This window comes from Rana temporaria, chromosome 10 (assembly GCF_905171775.1).
Source record: "Rana temporaria chromosome 10, aRanTem1.1, whole genome shotgun sequence".
NCBI classification, from domain to species: Eukaryota; Metazoa; Chordata; class Amphibia; order Anura; family Ranidae; genus Rana; species Rana temporaria.
The window spans coordinates 102197103-102214057 of record NC_053498.1 but is presented as its reverse complement, the minus strand read 5'-3'; positions in this window follow the sequence as shown (position 1 = coordinate 102214057).

Below are 16955 nucleotides of genomic sequence, written 5' to 3'. Positions count from 1 at the left end.
TAAACTACAAACCTTGCTACAAGGCATAAATTGGGATAAAATCTTAGGAACAAAGAACATGGAGGAGAGATGGGTTTGCTTTAAGAGTATAATAAATAAGGGCATTGGCCAATGCATCCCATAAAAAATATGCATTCCAATGTAAAAAAATGCATATAAAAGCAAAAGAGAAGGCCTTCAAAAAATACAAGGTTGAGGGATCAGCATCAGCATTCAGACTTTATAAAGAAAGCAACAAGAAATTTAAGGGTGGAATTAAGGAGGCTAAGATAGAACATGAAGAACACATAGCGGAGGAGAGCAAAATAAATTCTTTAAGTATGTAAACAGTAAAAAAGAAAAGAAAGAACATATTGGCCCCATAAAGAATGAGGAAGGACATCTGGTTACAAAGGATGGGGAGATGGCGAAGGTATTGAATTTATTCTTTCCCTCGGTCTTCACCAGGGAATCGGGGGACTTCAGTAACCAAAACTGCAGTGTATATCCTCATGACACATCACAGGAAGCACCACCATGGTTGACAGAGGACAGAATTAAAATTAGACTTGGGAAACTTAACATTATTAATCACCGGGACCAGATTGCTTGCACCCGAGGGTACTTAGAGAACTCAGTCAAGTAATTGCCAGACCATTGTTCCTAATTTTTACTGACAGTCTACTGACTGGAATGATACCAGCTGATTGGAGAAAAGCAAATGTAGCACCAATATTTAAAAAGGGCCCAAAATACATCCCTGAGAATTACAGACCAGTTAGCCTAACAACAATAGTATGTAAGCTCTTGGAGGGGATGATAAGGGACTATATACAAGATTTTAGTAATGAGAACGGTATCATTAGCAGTAATCAGCATGGGTTCATTAAGAATCATTCTTGCCAAACCAATCTATTAACCTTCTATGAGGAGGTGAGTTGCCATCTAGATAAAGGAAGGCCCATAGATGTGGTGTATCTGGATTTTGCAAAAGCATTTCACACAGTTCCCCATAAACATTTTCTGTACAAAATAAGGGCCATTGGCATGGACTATAGGGTGAGTACATGGACTGAATACTGGCTACAAGGGCAATTTTAGAGGGTGGTGATAAATGGGGAGTACTAGGGGGGTGGGTAGTGGGTCCCCTAGGGTTCTGTGCTGGGACCAATCCTGTTTAATTTGTTCATAAATGACCTGGAGGATGGGGTATCCCTGTATGTAAACATACAGGGATATACAAGGTAATACTGACACATAATCACACACATAGGTTGGACTTGATGGACTTGTCTGTGTCTTTTTTCAACCTCACCTACTATGTAACTATGTTATACTTACCTTCTCTGTGTAGTGGTTTTGCACAGAGCATCCCAGATCCTCCTCTTCTCGGGTCCCTGGCTGGAGCACCTGGCCCCTCACTCCTGTTGTATGCCCCCACAGCAGCTTGCTATGGGGCACCCGAGCCAAGCTGCAGCTCCGTATATCCATTCAGACACGGAGCCATGGTTTGGCTCCACTCCCTCTCTCCTGATTGGCTAGCTGAGTTTGATTGACATCAGCGGGAGCCAATGGCACCGCTGCTGTGTTTCAGCCATTCAGGAGGGAGAGTCCTGGATGGCCGAGGCACTTCGTGGACATCGCTGGATAGTGATGGGGCTCAGGTAAGTATTAGAGGGGCTGAGGGGCTTCTGCACACTGAAGGCTTTTTATCTTAATGCATAGAATGCATTAAGATCAAAAAACCTTCTGCCTTTACAATCACTTTAACTCGGCAAGGCGAAGAAGGGGGTCTGGTTAACATGGGTAACCGAAGAGAAGAACAGCTACAGCAACCAGTAATTTGGTACGATGCCTGGTTAGGTGCCAGATCCCCTGGTAGGGGATCAGTGCGCTGGCTTCCTCCCTAGCAGACTGTCTCCTCTGCTCAGCGGGAGCAGACTAGCGATACTGAAATCTCAAGGTCCGATCAAGAGGTTCAGGAAGGAGAGAGTTAAGAGCATGCATGGGGCCCTGCTATGTGCTCGGCAGGACTTCATTCTTTTACTGGAAGTGAGGTAACAGAGGGAGCTGGGCTGGTGGAGTGGGCGCATGCTTAGCATGTCCCTCCTAATGTAAAACCTACAAGTACAGTGTGTAGCAACAGGGGCACAAACAATCTGTCAGAGGAAATCTGCACTTCAACACTACACACAGTAAAACAAATTTTTAAGTCGGGGACATGCCTTAATGTTCGATTTTTCACATGACCGCAGCTCCAGCCTGCTCCCCCTGGAATTAATGAGCTTGCACTGCGTGAGGTATTTCTCCATGTGCACTGGCGCACTAGACCCCGTCCACACTCCAACAGGACTGTCGACAGAAGCTGGTCTAACAATCGGCTTTTGTCGAACAGAGAGGGCTACACACAGATTGACACACAGCAAGAACTGGCTAAAGTTCGATCCATGTTTACCCAGCTTTAATATGTACAAGTTGGGATAATTATTTTCTCTGTTTGCTTCTTTCTTCTGGCCACCTATGCACATGTGTTGTTGAGTTCAGCAAGAAAACTGTATGGAAAAGGATAAGCAGGAGATGTTGAGTGGAGGGCATAACAATTGTTTATAGGTGTATTCCATCTTGCTATCATCAAATCGAAAAATTCTGTTCTAAAGCCCTTAAAATTTCATCCAGACCTGTTACCTCAATGAAATTCCAGATGGACCAAACAGGTTTCTTTTGTGCCTATACAATGCGCAATATAATATGTAAAGTTTTCCTAAATATGTACAGTTATCGCTAAGTTGGCTCAGGGGCCTGCTTGTATCTTCAGAATGTTTTAGGAGCACTTGGCAATCCTCAAAGTATGGTCAGGCTCTGCTTTGCCATCTTCCACCCCTGCACTTTTCTATTTGCCATGGAGGCCAGTCCACCCAGCACTATAGGTGGGCAGCAGGAATGTACAGGTGCATCTCTAAATATTTGAATATCATTAACAAATTAATTTCAGTAATTCCATTTAAAAAAGTGAAACTCATGTATTTTATAGATTAATTACACACAGAGTGATATATTTTAAGCATTTCTTTCTTTTAATTTTGTGCTTTCATTTTGTGTGTAATGAACCTTTATATAATATTTGAGTTTCACTTTTTGAATTGATTTACTGAAATAAAGTATCGTGACTTTTTGAATACATTCCAATTTTTTAAGATGCACCTGTATGCAAGGAAGCAGTCTAGAACGATGATAGACTTGATAGATAGACTTGTAATATAGCCAATATTACATTGGCTATATTACAAAGATTGAATATTCTGATGAAACCTGGCATTTGATGTTTTTGCCTCTAAATGCCCTCAATTCTAGCCTATGTGTGCATGCACAGGCATTTAGAAAAAGGAGCGTTTAGAGGCAGAAAATAAAACCTGCTGCAAGTGCATTCAGGAACAGCAGCGCTTTTGCAGAAAAAAATGCCCAATGCTCTTAAATGCATGCTAAGCTCTAGGTGCATCAAGCACTTAAAGCGGGATTCCACCCGCAAATTTTTTTTTTAAAGTCAGCAGCTACTAACAGTGTAGCTGCTGACTTTTAATAAGGACACTTACCTGTCCTACTTGCCCGCGCTGATGGCCCCCCCGATGCCGATCCCACGATCGATGCAGGTCCCGTGCCGCCATTCACACTAGGGGAAACAGGCAGTAAAGCCTTACGGAAGACAAAAAGGGAGAAAGAAAGCCGCACCAGCCTCGTGTACTACCGTTTGGCAAATTTTAATGGAATAATAAAATAATGAAAACTACTCACAAACAAAGAATGATAAAAGGCTTGTCAAACGATAATTGAAATACCCCTCAAACCACACTCCAGAATGTAGGGGGGTGGCGAGGTGCGTTGCTGCTGGCTGACGCGTTTCGAGGTGACAGAGACCTCTTCCTCAGAGCCCAGCAGTGCATGACCATCCACTTACACTGATTAAATAGGAAAACATGTAGGCCCAGGCACCGCCCACCACCGACCACAGAAAACCTCCCAGGGGCCGTCCAGACTCCACCCCCAAACAAGCAAAAACAAAGATGAAAATAAAAACAACAATAAAAATAAAAATGAAAATAACAATAAATCAAAATAAAATAGAAGTAAAAATAAAATAAAAAATAAATATAAATATAAAAAAATAAATATAAAAAAATAATAAAAATAAAAATAAAAATAAAATGATGATGGTGGTAGCTGGAAGTATTGCTAATGAAGTCGAGGATGAATGTGCACAGCAACAATAGTAGTAATGATAGTAGTAATGATGCTAAAGAAAAGATGTATAAGGTTGAATGAAATACATAAAAAATGTATATATATAAAAAGATATATAAACAAGTATATGGTAATACTCAACCATCACTATTTATAGTGACGGTGAAGTGCTGATAAGATGCACAGGGTAGGGGAAGGTGTACTGTAGATCCGACGATGAGGACTACAAATGCACCCGCTGCACATCATAGTCCTCAGTAAAGTGATCGCTGATGACAAAAGGGAGAGAGATGTATATAAGGGGAAAAACATAGAGTACACATGAGGAAGAGGAGGGAGGGGGAGAAAAGAGATGGGCAAAGACAAACATAGACTACTTACATGGATGGCTTACACAACAAAGAATCTATGGGGCCGATGGACGAACATCTCTCCTGCTAGGGAGTCGTCACCGCTACCGAGGTAGCCAAGCAGGGGGCGATTCAATCAACATGTGCTGCTTTTGATGGAGCGCAAACAGATACGTCTGCGCTCCACAGGCTGGCGCGCCGTCTTGCCGCGTCATCAGCCATCGCCTACTTCTCTGACGAATCGTCAGAGGAAATGCTGGAGACACCAGGACTCAAAATCCGCCATATTTGCGGGGCCCGAGTGTCGAGAAAGGAAACTATAAATGACAAGAGTAAAAGGGAAAGAAAAATGGAGAAGGGGGGAGGAGGAGAACGAACAAACCTGGACGGACCCCAGCAGAGCACACCCGGTGGCTAGAGGAGGGCACCTATCGACACACATGTATATGCCCGCATACAGACATGCTAATTACACAATAAAATAAAATAATATAATAAAATAATACAAATATAAATATAAACAGTAAATACATAAATAAAAACGTATGCATGTAAAAAGGCAAGGGTCCAGATGAAAGCCTGCAATATTGCACGAACCAGAGAAAAGGTCCATACTTATACACTAATAGACGAAATGTTATATTGTATTGGAATTGTAAAAGAAAAAGAAAATTGCTACCCTAAATACATAAAATAAAATAATATAAATACATCAATATAATTCTCTCAGGGGTAGGAAATCCCCTTTGCAAGGCTGGATATATAACTCATCAGACCAATCATGCTGTACACGGGCCACCGACTCAATCAGTGTGGAAGTGGAGGGTGGTTAGAAAAAAGGGGAGGGCTAAACATACTATGAGTGAAACAATGCATGTGTCCGTGCGTATGTGCACTCCCGTATGCACGTGCAGGTTCACAACAAATACATATAGAAAAAGCATCTAGTAATTCATTTACTCTTAAAACTCTTGTAAAAAGAAAAAATAGTATTTAAAATAAATTACATATGCAAATATAAAAAGCAATTGGTATAAAAGTGGTCATTACCTAAAAATGGAGTCTATGCAAAATAGATATCAAGACACACCTAGAAAGGGTGTTTTGGGGTGAAATGAATCAATACTAAAAGGGGCCAACCGGGGGAGCTCAAAAAAACTACTTAACCAGACGGCACAAATGGGAACAAGAACTGGACCAATCGACTATTAAAAATATTATGAAAAATGGATTTTAGCCAAATTTTAATCGAATTTTAATTTATAATTTTTAACTAGATTTTGTGAATTTCAGGATCTTTGTTGAGGCCCCCAGGGGCTAGACTTCCGAGAATGAAAATCCAATAGGCTTCCCGTTTGCAAAGCCTCTGGTGCCTCCTACCCCTGTCAAGATCACCCGTAATACACTCTATGCCAAAGACTTTCATACCAGAAGGGTCCCCATGGTGCGCCTCTACAAAGTGCCTAGGGACTGGATATTTTTCTCTAGTATTGAGAATATCACGCTTGTGTTCCCCGATACGCACTCTCATAGCACGAGAGGTACGACCAACATAGAGGCGACCACATGGACACATGATTCCATAAACCACGAACTCCGTCCCACAGTTGATAAACTGTTTACACTGATGGATTTTACCATCAAGGCCAGCCACTGTCTTTTTCCTATGCCACATAAAAATGCAGGTACCACAGTTTTTAACACTACACTTGTAGCTCCCCTTTTGGTCAAAGAGGGAGGACCAGGCATTGGTAGATGCATTGATGGGTTTCGTGACACGACTCGGAGCAATCATGCTCCTTAAATCACGAGGTCTTCTGAAAATGACATTGGGTTTAGCAGGGAGGACACCGTTCAACACGGGGTCTTGTTGTAGGATCCCCCAATTTTTCTTAAGAATATTTTGAATTTCAAAAGCCTTACTGGTGTATTGGGTAGAAAAACAAGTTCGACAAGGATCAGAGTTAGACCGGGGAGATGGAACCAGAGGGCAATCGCTCACCACATCATAGAGATCTGCATATTTCTTGCAGGCTACCTCTATGAGTGCAGGGTCGTAGTCTTTCTCTTTGAACTTTTTGGTCAGGAGCTCACTTTGGGCCAAATAGTCTTCCTTTTTGGTGCATGTACGTTTCAGACGGCAGAACTGACCATACGGAATGTTTTTAATCCATCTAGGATGATGGTTTATTTTTACTTCTATTTTATTTTGATTTATTTTATTTTTCATCTTTGTTTTTGCTTGTTTGGGGGTGGAGTCTGGACGGCCCCTGGGAGGTTTTCTGTGGTCGGTGGTGGGCGGTGCCTGGGCCTACATGTTTTCCTATTTAATCAGTGTAAGTGGATGGTCATGCACTGCTGGGCTCTGAGGAAGAGGTCTCTGTCACCTCGAAACGCGTCAGCCAGCAGCAACGCACCTCGCCACCCCCCCTACATTCTGGAGTGTGGTTTGAGGGGTATTTCAATTATCGTTTGACAAGCCTTTTATCATTCTTTGTTTGTGAGTAGTTTTCATTATTTTATTATTCCATTAAAATTTGCCAAACGGTAGTACACTAGGCTGGTGCGCCTTTCTTTCTCCCTTTTTGTCTTCTATCAGGATTCCCCCATCCATGAAGGGCAGCAAGGCCTCTGTTACTACGGTCTTTTCGACATTTAAGGAGAACTGTATGTAGACATCTGACTAATTAGCAAGGATCCCACTTGTGCGCAGGAGTTTGTGTTTTTTGTCAGTAAAGTCTTACGGCTTCATTGCCCATTTCCTACTGCGCATGCGCGAGTCTCGCGCCGACTTGTGAATGGGCGGCTGCTCTCTGAGAACACACACAGTTCCCAGAAAGCAACGCGCCCCATCCACTAGGAGAAGATGAAGAAGTAGATGGACCGCGGCTACGGAAGAGGCAGATTACGAACTTCCGCATAGCAACAGGTATTTCGGGTGAGTATAATTTTTTTTTTTTACATTTTTTTTAAAAAAAATTATGATTTTTGGGCAAATTTTATTTTCCTGGGTGGAACTCCACTTTAATTTCAATAGCCAGAATACATTTTAATTTATATTTATCAACCACTGGAGGCCTAGTGCAGGTGCTACATAAAGTAAATTGAACTTGGCATAAAAAGTGTAGATATATAATCTCTCGGGTCTTTCGACACACAAACCTTGTACAGGAACCCCCCTGTGTTGTGGTGATTGCCATATTTGCAAGGGAGCAACTTTACATTTTTTTTTACAGTTTTATAAAAAAGAACAGCTTGGTTGAAGTTGGAAAGGTAATTTAAAATAGCATTGGAGAGTTAATGTTTTATACCTTTTATCTGTTTAAAGTCTTGTGTGTTATAAATTATGACTATGATTTTGACTGTTTTGGGGGGGAAAAGTAAGGGAGCGTTAAAATCCCTGCAGGTTTCTTTGCCATCTGTGTCCCCTTGAACAGATTTTCCTTCACTTCCTGTCCCATAGCCAAAGCAGGATATGAGAGAAAAGTGAAAGACCAAAGTGAAAGAATCTCTTTTTGTGCCCATTGGGAATATAGAACTATTGCCAAAACTTTATTTTTCATTTTGGATTGAGTAAGGGAGGATTATAACCCCTGTAGCGTTTATTTTTTGCCAGCTTTGTCTCATTGTGGAGATTTGCTTGTACTTCCTGTTCCATAGCCAAACAGGAAGTGAGAGGAAATCCCTGCAAATTAAGGCAACCTCTTCAGGACCCCCTAGTCACCAGAACTAGTGTCCCTGCTATAATAGGGTGACCAGACATCCCCTGTTTCCAGGGACAGTCCCCGGATTGAGGACACTGTCCCTGGAGCCAGTCTGTCCCCAGATTTGTCCCCTGTTGGCAGTGGCATGGAGGGGGGTATCTGGTACTCTCGCCCTGGGTGCAACAGTTGGGGGGCACAAAATTATTACTGTGCTCCCAAGTGTGCTGTGTTTCCCCCCCCCCCACCCTGGGACTCCTGTATTCCAGCCTGTCCCCCATGACTCCTCTGTTGTGGGCGGCCCATGTGTGTGTGAGGTAGTGGTCAGTATAGAACTCAGGTAGGTCAGTGTAGTGGTCAGTATAGGAGTCAGGTAGGTCAGTGTAGTGTTCAGTATAGGAATCAGGTAGGTCAGTGTAGGGATCAGGTAGTTTCTAGGAATCAGCTTGGTCAGTGTAGGAATCAGGTAGGTTAGTGTAGTGCAGGGGTGCCCAACCTTTTGAAGAACGAGGGCCACGTAAGCAACTTGGTAACCAGTCGAGGGCCACAATGAGCGGAGCGGGCGGATGACAGGCTACTCTATAGGCCCTCCGATCCACCCAGATGAAAGGGGACATATTCTCTTCTGTTTTTTCAGATTGGAGGTAGGCGGGCGTAAACAGACATCTGTCGCTCTATAGAGGTAAATTGAGGGTCCCATTTGGTTGGGCTGATCATGTGAAAAGGGCATAAGACTGCTTTCACACTGATGTGCTGCAGTTTACCCACACCAAAGAGTCAGCGTAGTGCACCTGTGCCTATCCTGCGGGTTAGCTGAACTTTGCCATAGACTCCGCCTGTGGCAAAAGCCTGCGCTGTAGAGGAAGCATCGGCTTATGGGGCTCTGCTCCGCAGCCGCTTTCTTCCTCTACCACCAGCTTCATTCACAACACTGATGCTGTGGTATGGAGGGTCAGCAGCCTGGGATCTGGGGTGCCAACCCACCATTCCAGAACAGGAGGTCGCGGGCCACATCAGAGGGCTCCGCGGGCCACATGTGGCCCCCGGGCCACTGGTTGGCCACCCCTGGTGTAGTGGATAGTACAGGAATCAGGTAGGTTAGTGTAGTGATCAGTGTAGGAATCAGCTACTGTAGGTTAGTGTAGGGATAATGTAGGTCAGTGTAGTGCTCAGCTAGGTCAGTGTAGTGGTCAGTATAGGAGTCAGGTAGGTCAGTGTAGGGATCAGGTAGTTTTTAGGAATCAGCTTGGTCAGTGTAGGAATCAGGAAGGTTAGTGTAGTGAGTAGTATAGGAATCAGGTAGGTTAGTGTAGTGATCAGTGTAGGTCAGTGTAGGGATAATGTAGGTCAGTGTAGTGGTCAGCTAGGTCAGTGTAGTGGTCAGTGTAGGGATAATGTAGGTCAGTGTAGTGGTCAGTGTAGGGATAATGTAGGTCAGTGTAGTGGTCAGTGTAGGGATAATGTAGGTCAGTGTAGGAATCAGGTGGATCAGTGTAGGAATCGGGTAGGTCAGTGTAGCAATCAAGTTGGTCAAATGTCTTGCCTTGTCCGGGCGCTGACAACCCTCGCTACACCACTGACTGCATATAGAATTTGAGGAAAAATGTGTATAAAATAGTTTACCATTTGCCAATTAAAAAAAAAAAATATGTCCCCGGTTTTTATTTAAAAAATCTGGTCACCTTATGCTATAATGTTTCTTTAGACAACCCAAAATTTGAAACTTTCTTTTAATTTTACTTTCAAAAATAACGGGACACAGGACAAATAGAGAGGTTGGATTTTTCTAAAGGGAGCACAAACATTAATAAAAACTGGCAGGGATTCTAATCACTCTCCACTCTATCCAAAACGGAATTTTTAATTTTTTTTTGCCTTAAGTTATACTTTCATTTTCACTCTTCGTAAAACTGGTAAACAGTACAAATGGAGAGGGTGAAATTATCTAACAGGATACAGACAGCAATAATTTTTAGTTGCTCACCGATCTATCCAAGTGAAAAAAAAAATAGCTTTGCCTTTAGTTATACTTTAAAACCTATTTCTCTTACAGTAAAAATGCTGCCTACTGTTCTGACACTACAGTGTCCTGTGCTGTCAGAGCTGAGTAACAGCCACACCCCTCGTCATTTGAGTCCACACATAAACGTGTATTGCAGAAGTAGATGAGGACTGCCTGGCCAGGTCTGTGTAAATTTTTGGGTGCACTGTGGGCCTATTTAACTGCACAGTCATATATGACACCTTGCACAATTGCTTCAGCAGGAAAGCGGAGCTAAGACTTGGAAAATAAAGGTTCATACAGTCTGTCTGACTTTCTATATGTTTCTGTAACATCAATTGGGATTGAAATTACTCATTCGTTTCTACCAAGATTATAAGTGTTTTTGGAGTTACTCTTTAGGCCCATTTATAATTCTTACAGTTCTTTCGACGCGTTCTGCTTCATTAACCACTAATTATCTTAAGTGTTCGAGTTCAGGCAATTCTTAGGGTCTAACCTGAAGACAATGATTACAATTCTTTGCTCTATGGAAAATTAAACTGTACAGTACAGGAAATGAAAAGCAGGGTCTAGCTAATTCTAGTCTGATACTTTTTTCTCCCTTTTTTTTTTTTTTGTTTGAAAAAGAAAAGAGTTTTTTAAACATTCATTGCTCACTGACAGTCTAAAAATTCTCCAGTCTACAATACCCCTGGCAAGCGAAGGCAATAGACTCCTAGCGATTTAATGAACCCATAAATTTGTTTTTTCAACCGATGCCAGACCTTGTAATTTTACTGTAATGAATATGCTTAAGTTTTATATCTTGCATAAATTTCATGGCTATGTATTTACATCTGAGTCTTAACTCTTCACTGTTTGCCCCAAAGTCCTAAAAGTAAACAAACTCAGCTCCCCTGTTAAGGGACCCCCCCTAAAAAAGGTTCATTAATCAGATCTCGGTGGTGCCAAGCATAACACGAAAAGACCTTAGCTCTAAACACAGACTGTGTGTCACAATCAAGAGCATTCCATGGCTGCAAAAGGGTCATTTGGTGTCATTAAACGCAATATTTCTCATAATTACTAAGCAGTCCCTACAGCCAACAATAGGGGGTGCTGCAACCACTAGGTTTTATTCTGTTAAACCTGAACTTCTGTAAAAATGAAAATATCAGTATATTTGAAATTCACACTACTAACCCTTTAGTAAAGTTCTGTCATCTGTATTGTTTCTACTATTATATTTGCCTCTCATTCCTCATTCTCTTATTAGAATTACTTTTTTTTACTCTTTTGCAGGCCTCATCACTTTTTTTAGTCCCTCTGGCCACTGTCCCTTTTTTAAAGTAATTCTTATGGGTAATCTGAACCTGTGAAAAAGAGATTTAGTACTGGAACTTACTGTGCAGTCTATTGTTCTATGTTATCTCTAGAGGGAGGTTACATAGTGCTGAGGACTCTCCTCCCTCTGATTTGACAGTGGTTTGCCAATCTCCAATCACCAGAGGTGACGCATAGCGTTTTAAAGAGAACATGTGATCTCTGTTCACCTGGTAAAGTGACCCCCAGGCCATAGAGAACAATCCTTAAGGCCCGTTGATATCTTCAGCATATCCTAAAGTATAGTCAGGCTCTGCCTTGCCTTTTTCTGCCCCTGCACTTTTCTATTGGCCAGTGAGGCCACCCATTGTTATAGGTGGGCAGCAGGAATGTACAGACAAAGACTGTCTAAAGCAGCGGCCGCCAACCTATGCTTCATAGACCACTGATAGTCCATGAGAAACTTTTGGTGGTCTTCAGGGGTTCTGGCTGATGTATACCGCCTAATGTTGTTTCCTGTATTGTTCTCAATGTACCCTGACAGTCAATACTGTCAACGCATATTGATACCCAAGCCTCCTCTGTAGTTCCGGCTTCTGTGAACTTCAAGGGAGGTGCCGGGAGTAGTGCAGAGAGCAGGAGGTAAAGAAGGAGGGTACTTCCAATGGCAGCATTGATCACAGACTGGGAGCACATGGCTGGATAAGGAGGTGAGATCCAATGATGAGTCCGTGTAAGGTAGCAGTGTGATACAGGGTGGGGGGCAGAGAGACAGAGCATTGTGAGGATAAGGCAGCAGTGTGTGATCCAGGGGGTGGGGGGCAGAGAGCTAGAGCATTGTGTGTATAAGGCATATTAGTGGCCTACAGGATTCAAAATTGTGAGTTTAGTGGTCCGTGAGTTCTGAAAGGTTGGTCTAGAGCAGTAGCTGTCAATCTTTGGGCCATAGCCTCCCTTCTACCAGGCCTGAAGCCAGCTGTAAATCCCCTAACCTCTCAAAGTGCCTTCCAGCTACCATAGTGCCCACCCCTCAATAGTGACCTGCAGTGCCCTCATCACTCACAGTTCTTCCCCAACCTTCCACAGTGCAGGACAGACTCCCAAAGTGCTCCCCTAGTCCCCTTCAGTGTCCCCTAGCTTGTCACATAGTGTCTCCAACCTTCAACAGTGTCCTACAGTTCCCCTTAATCCACGCCTGTCTCTCACAGTGCCTCTGCAGAGCACCCAACCTTCTGAAGAGACCCCTAAATCCTTCCAGGAGCACAGCCATGGAAGCCCTGCTCGCAAATTGGATAATAATTGCCGTACAGACCTTGGGCCACTCTACCAGCTGAGCAGAGCCGAGAGGTTTCCCTTTTGTTAGTCTTTAACCTGTCTTATTGCTGCGCTTTTCACTGGTATCATAAAGTACAATGTAGGACCAGCAGCCACCGTTGGTCCTGCATAGTACGTGATAACAAAGGCATGCCTTCCACTGGAGAGCCGAAGATCATAGCCACAGGACTAACCACTTCCAGCCATTAGGCTGTACTTTTATGGCCTCAAGTTAAAGCAGTCATACTAGGTTAATATCTGCAGCTGCAGCCATGATCCTAATATCAAAATTTGCCGCTGGCGATGGGCCTTCATGTAAAACTGATCAAGCAGCTCTACAGCCGCCCAATCGTTTTTACAGGGCTTGGAAGGGGGCCACCCCTTTCTGCTGCTGCTCTCCGGGAGCCTAGGACCACTATACCTTGTTGGGTTAAGCTGACAAGGGACAGGGAGGAATATCTATTCCTCCCCATCCTCTATGACGAATGAAACCAGAAGTGCCTTAGGGCACCCGGATGGGGGGAGCCTAAAATTACTATCCCCAGCCAGTGGCTAGTGATCTGCAGAGCCCAGCCTCAGAAGTCCTCTGCCTGTTGCTGCCTTCACCCACACAAGATCGGCTGGGATCCGCTGAACATTGTGATCAAAGCCCAAATGCTGATTTTTTATTCAGGCCACTGACACCAATGCTGGGGTTCATTACCGGCCACTGCCACCAATACTGGGGGTTAATATTGTGGCCAGAGAAACCAGTGCTGTTTTTTTTCATTGAAGCCACTTACACCATAGTTATTTATTTTGCTACAGCTCACCCCAATGCTGAGGGTTACTGTGGCAGCCAGTGACACCAATGCTGGGGTTATTATTGCAGCCACTGACACCATAGTTTGGGGTTATTATTGCTGCCACTCACCCCAGTGCTGAGGGTTATTATGGCAGCCACCGACTGTAGCTGTAGTTTATTATTCAGACATTGACACCAATGCTGGGGGTTATTATTCCAGGCACTTATACTAATGCTGGGCAGGCATGTACTGGCCATTGGGACTACTGGGATTTTCCTGGTGGGCTGATGGCTCAGTGGGCCGGTTTCCAGACATCCCAAGTCTTCCGCGAGGTGCGGGAGTCTCCCGCATTTTGGCTGTGGCTCCCAGACACCCGCAAGGCACTTGTGATATCCCGGCTACAGGGCCGATCCTGCATGGTCCCCTGGTTCACAGCGGGGAATGATCGGTGCCCTGGGAGGGAACAGCTGTGAATACCGATCTCCCTGTTTAGCTTTTTAGCTGATAGCCGCTTCTCCTCCTCTCCCTCCCGCAGATGTCGGCTACAAAGCTATACAGGGAGAGCTGGGTGCGAAGCCAGGGGAGCTGGGTGCGAGGCCAGAGGAGAGACTGTGGGAGTTGGGTTAAATTGATGCGGCCTGAGGTAGCAGGATTTGCAAGTCGGGTTAGCTGGGATCAGTAGTTCACCAACTAAAGCAAGCTGCTAAGTTACTAGGCCACTGGGGAGAGGTACTGCAGACCTCTGGCCTAATAACTACACAGCAAATTACAACCAAGTACGACTAATTACAGTCAGCAATCTGGGATTATTCAGAGTGATTCCTTTTGTCAAGTGAAGGTGATGGAACAGAAAGGCTAAGGCCCCGTACACACCATAGAATCCATCCGCAGATAAATCCCAGCAAATGGGTTTCAGCGGATAGATCCTATGGTGTGTACACGCCAGCGGATCTTTATCCGCGGATATATCTCCCCTGGGATGGATTCCAGCAGATCGGATATTCGCTGACATGCAGAACAAATCCATCTGCTGGAATCCATCCCAACGGATGGATCCGCTGGTCTGTACAGACTCACCGGATCCATCCGTCCTAAGGGATCCCCCGCATGCGTCGTAATGATTTGACGCATGCGTGGAATTCCTTATATGACAGCGTCGCGCACGTCGCCGCGTCATAATCGCGGCGACGGCGCGACACATCATCGCCAGAGGATTTCGGCGCAGATTTCAATGCGATGGTGTGTACACGCCATCGCATAGAAATCCGCGGAAATCCTCGAGAGGATCGTATTCGCGGATAAATTCTCCCGTGTGTATGGGGCCTAACAGTTTACAGTGAAGTTTTTTTCAGGAGGAGATAATTCCTGGGAGCAACAGTCTATAGGAGCTTTGCAGAAGAGGAGCAATAGTCTGCATGAGTTTATGCAGGGAAGTGACTGTACATGTCAGGGTTCATCAGTTCTTCAAGGCTCAATCTATTCGTTCAATTACTTAAATATGATGGCAAAGCAACTTGTTCTATGGGCATTCCATATTCCCTTTTCCCCAACCAAGTTACAGTATATCCCCCAATAAACAAAAACAAAACAACGCAAATGACTGTTCATTGTCTCTGAGGTGTAACCATCCGCTACATTATAAGATCCTCAGAAGTTGGTAAGTGGCCAATTTAGTTTTCATTTGTATTGTTATACTTTATTATCACTGGGAACGGTGGATAGCACATTCAGTTGGTGGAATACTAATGAAATAATTTTTGATACACACGGACACTTGTTTATTGAACTCTTTATTTATCACTAGTTGACTTAAAACACTGTGTTTGCTATATTTTTAGATAAGAGTTTTTTTGTTTTGTTTATGAGACAGCGCAACCTTTTACATTTTCATTTTTTTTCCATTATCTCCTTGTATCCAAGCAGTAATAAAAGTGCAGCAGTCTACACTTATAATTAGCGCAAGATTTTCACACACATGCCATAACAACCCTTTCCCAATCCAAGTTTAATCCCCTAAATAAAAAGACTTGTCTGCAGAGAGAGTGGAAAATTCATGTGCCTGGCTGTGCAGGGTGAGATAACCATATTCACCAATGGCTCCTGCGGGGGATAGCACTACAGTCACATTCATTGCTTTGTACTGTGTAGGGTCCTTCATATTTTGGCCTTTTAAATTGTCGGTTATTTCTTGACAACTTCCATAGACTTTGGAGAAAGAGAGACCAGAAAGGGAGCCGAGAGAGCCGTAGAGAAGGAAGGGGGAGGGAAATAGGTAGGGGTGTTAACAGCTACTGTCTCTTCCCTCTGTGCAGGTTAAATGCATGAATGCTCCAGCAGCGTGGTCCTGGAGCCTAGACAACTAGAATGATTCCTTAATAGGTTACAGATAAGACCTTTTGATTATTACCTGGATTGACAGCCAAAGAATGGGAGGGGAGCTTTTGGCTCCAGTCTAGTCATTCGAGCAGAAAAGACCCCTGGCTCTCGGGATAACCTGGGTCAAATGATTTGGCGCCTTGAGTGTATGAAAGCCATTTTGCAGACGTTGAGAGAGGTAAAAGGAGGGAGGAGGTTAGAAAGCTGGGAAAAAAGACAGAGAAACTTTGCTTTCCCCACTGTATTTCTGCCTGCTTATTTTATCTCCCTTCATTCTCTCATCTGTCATATTTTGAGAACCATTTATCATATTTTGTAATGACAAAAGAAAGAAGACAAAATAAATCTAGGCATGGATTCGGGCCTAGACCTGAGCTCCATTTGCTGAAATATTTAAAAATGAACTGCAATGTTAAGGTATATTCAGCTGCAAATTCATCAAACAATGAAAATAAAGATTTCTAGGCTGCTTTCACAGTTTATGTACTAAGGACTTCTGTAAATTACTCTTCTGACACTTTCCCAAGCAGGGAAGAGGGGGAGCTACTGACAGGAACAAGAGCTGCACTGTCCAAACATGGCAATGCTACAGTCTGTGACTTGGCGCAACTTGCCGTAGAGTGAAGCAAACGCTTCATTGAGGTCCCATCTGTTTGGAATCACTCACCTCTATATAAATGCCAGACACTGAGTGCTTGTTGCATGTCAGGAACACCTGCTGACCGGTCTTTGGTTAGAGAAGGACAACGTAGGTTGTTGCCTGCAATGGGGACATTTTAGAGTTTGTCAAATTGAAATTTTTTGAAATCTTGCTTATGTAAGTCCACAGGGAAAAACGTTAGAAAACAAACTATTAACTACACATATTATATTATTAGTCTATTTAGTGCTTTATAACGAATCAAAA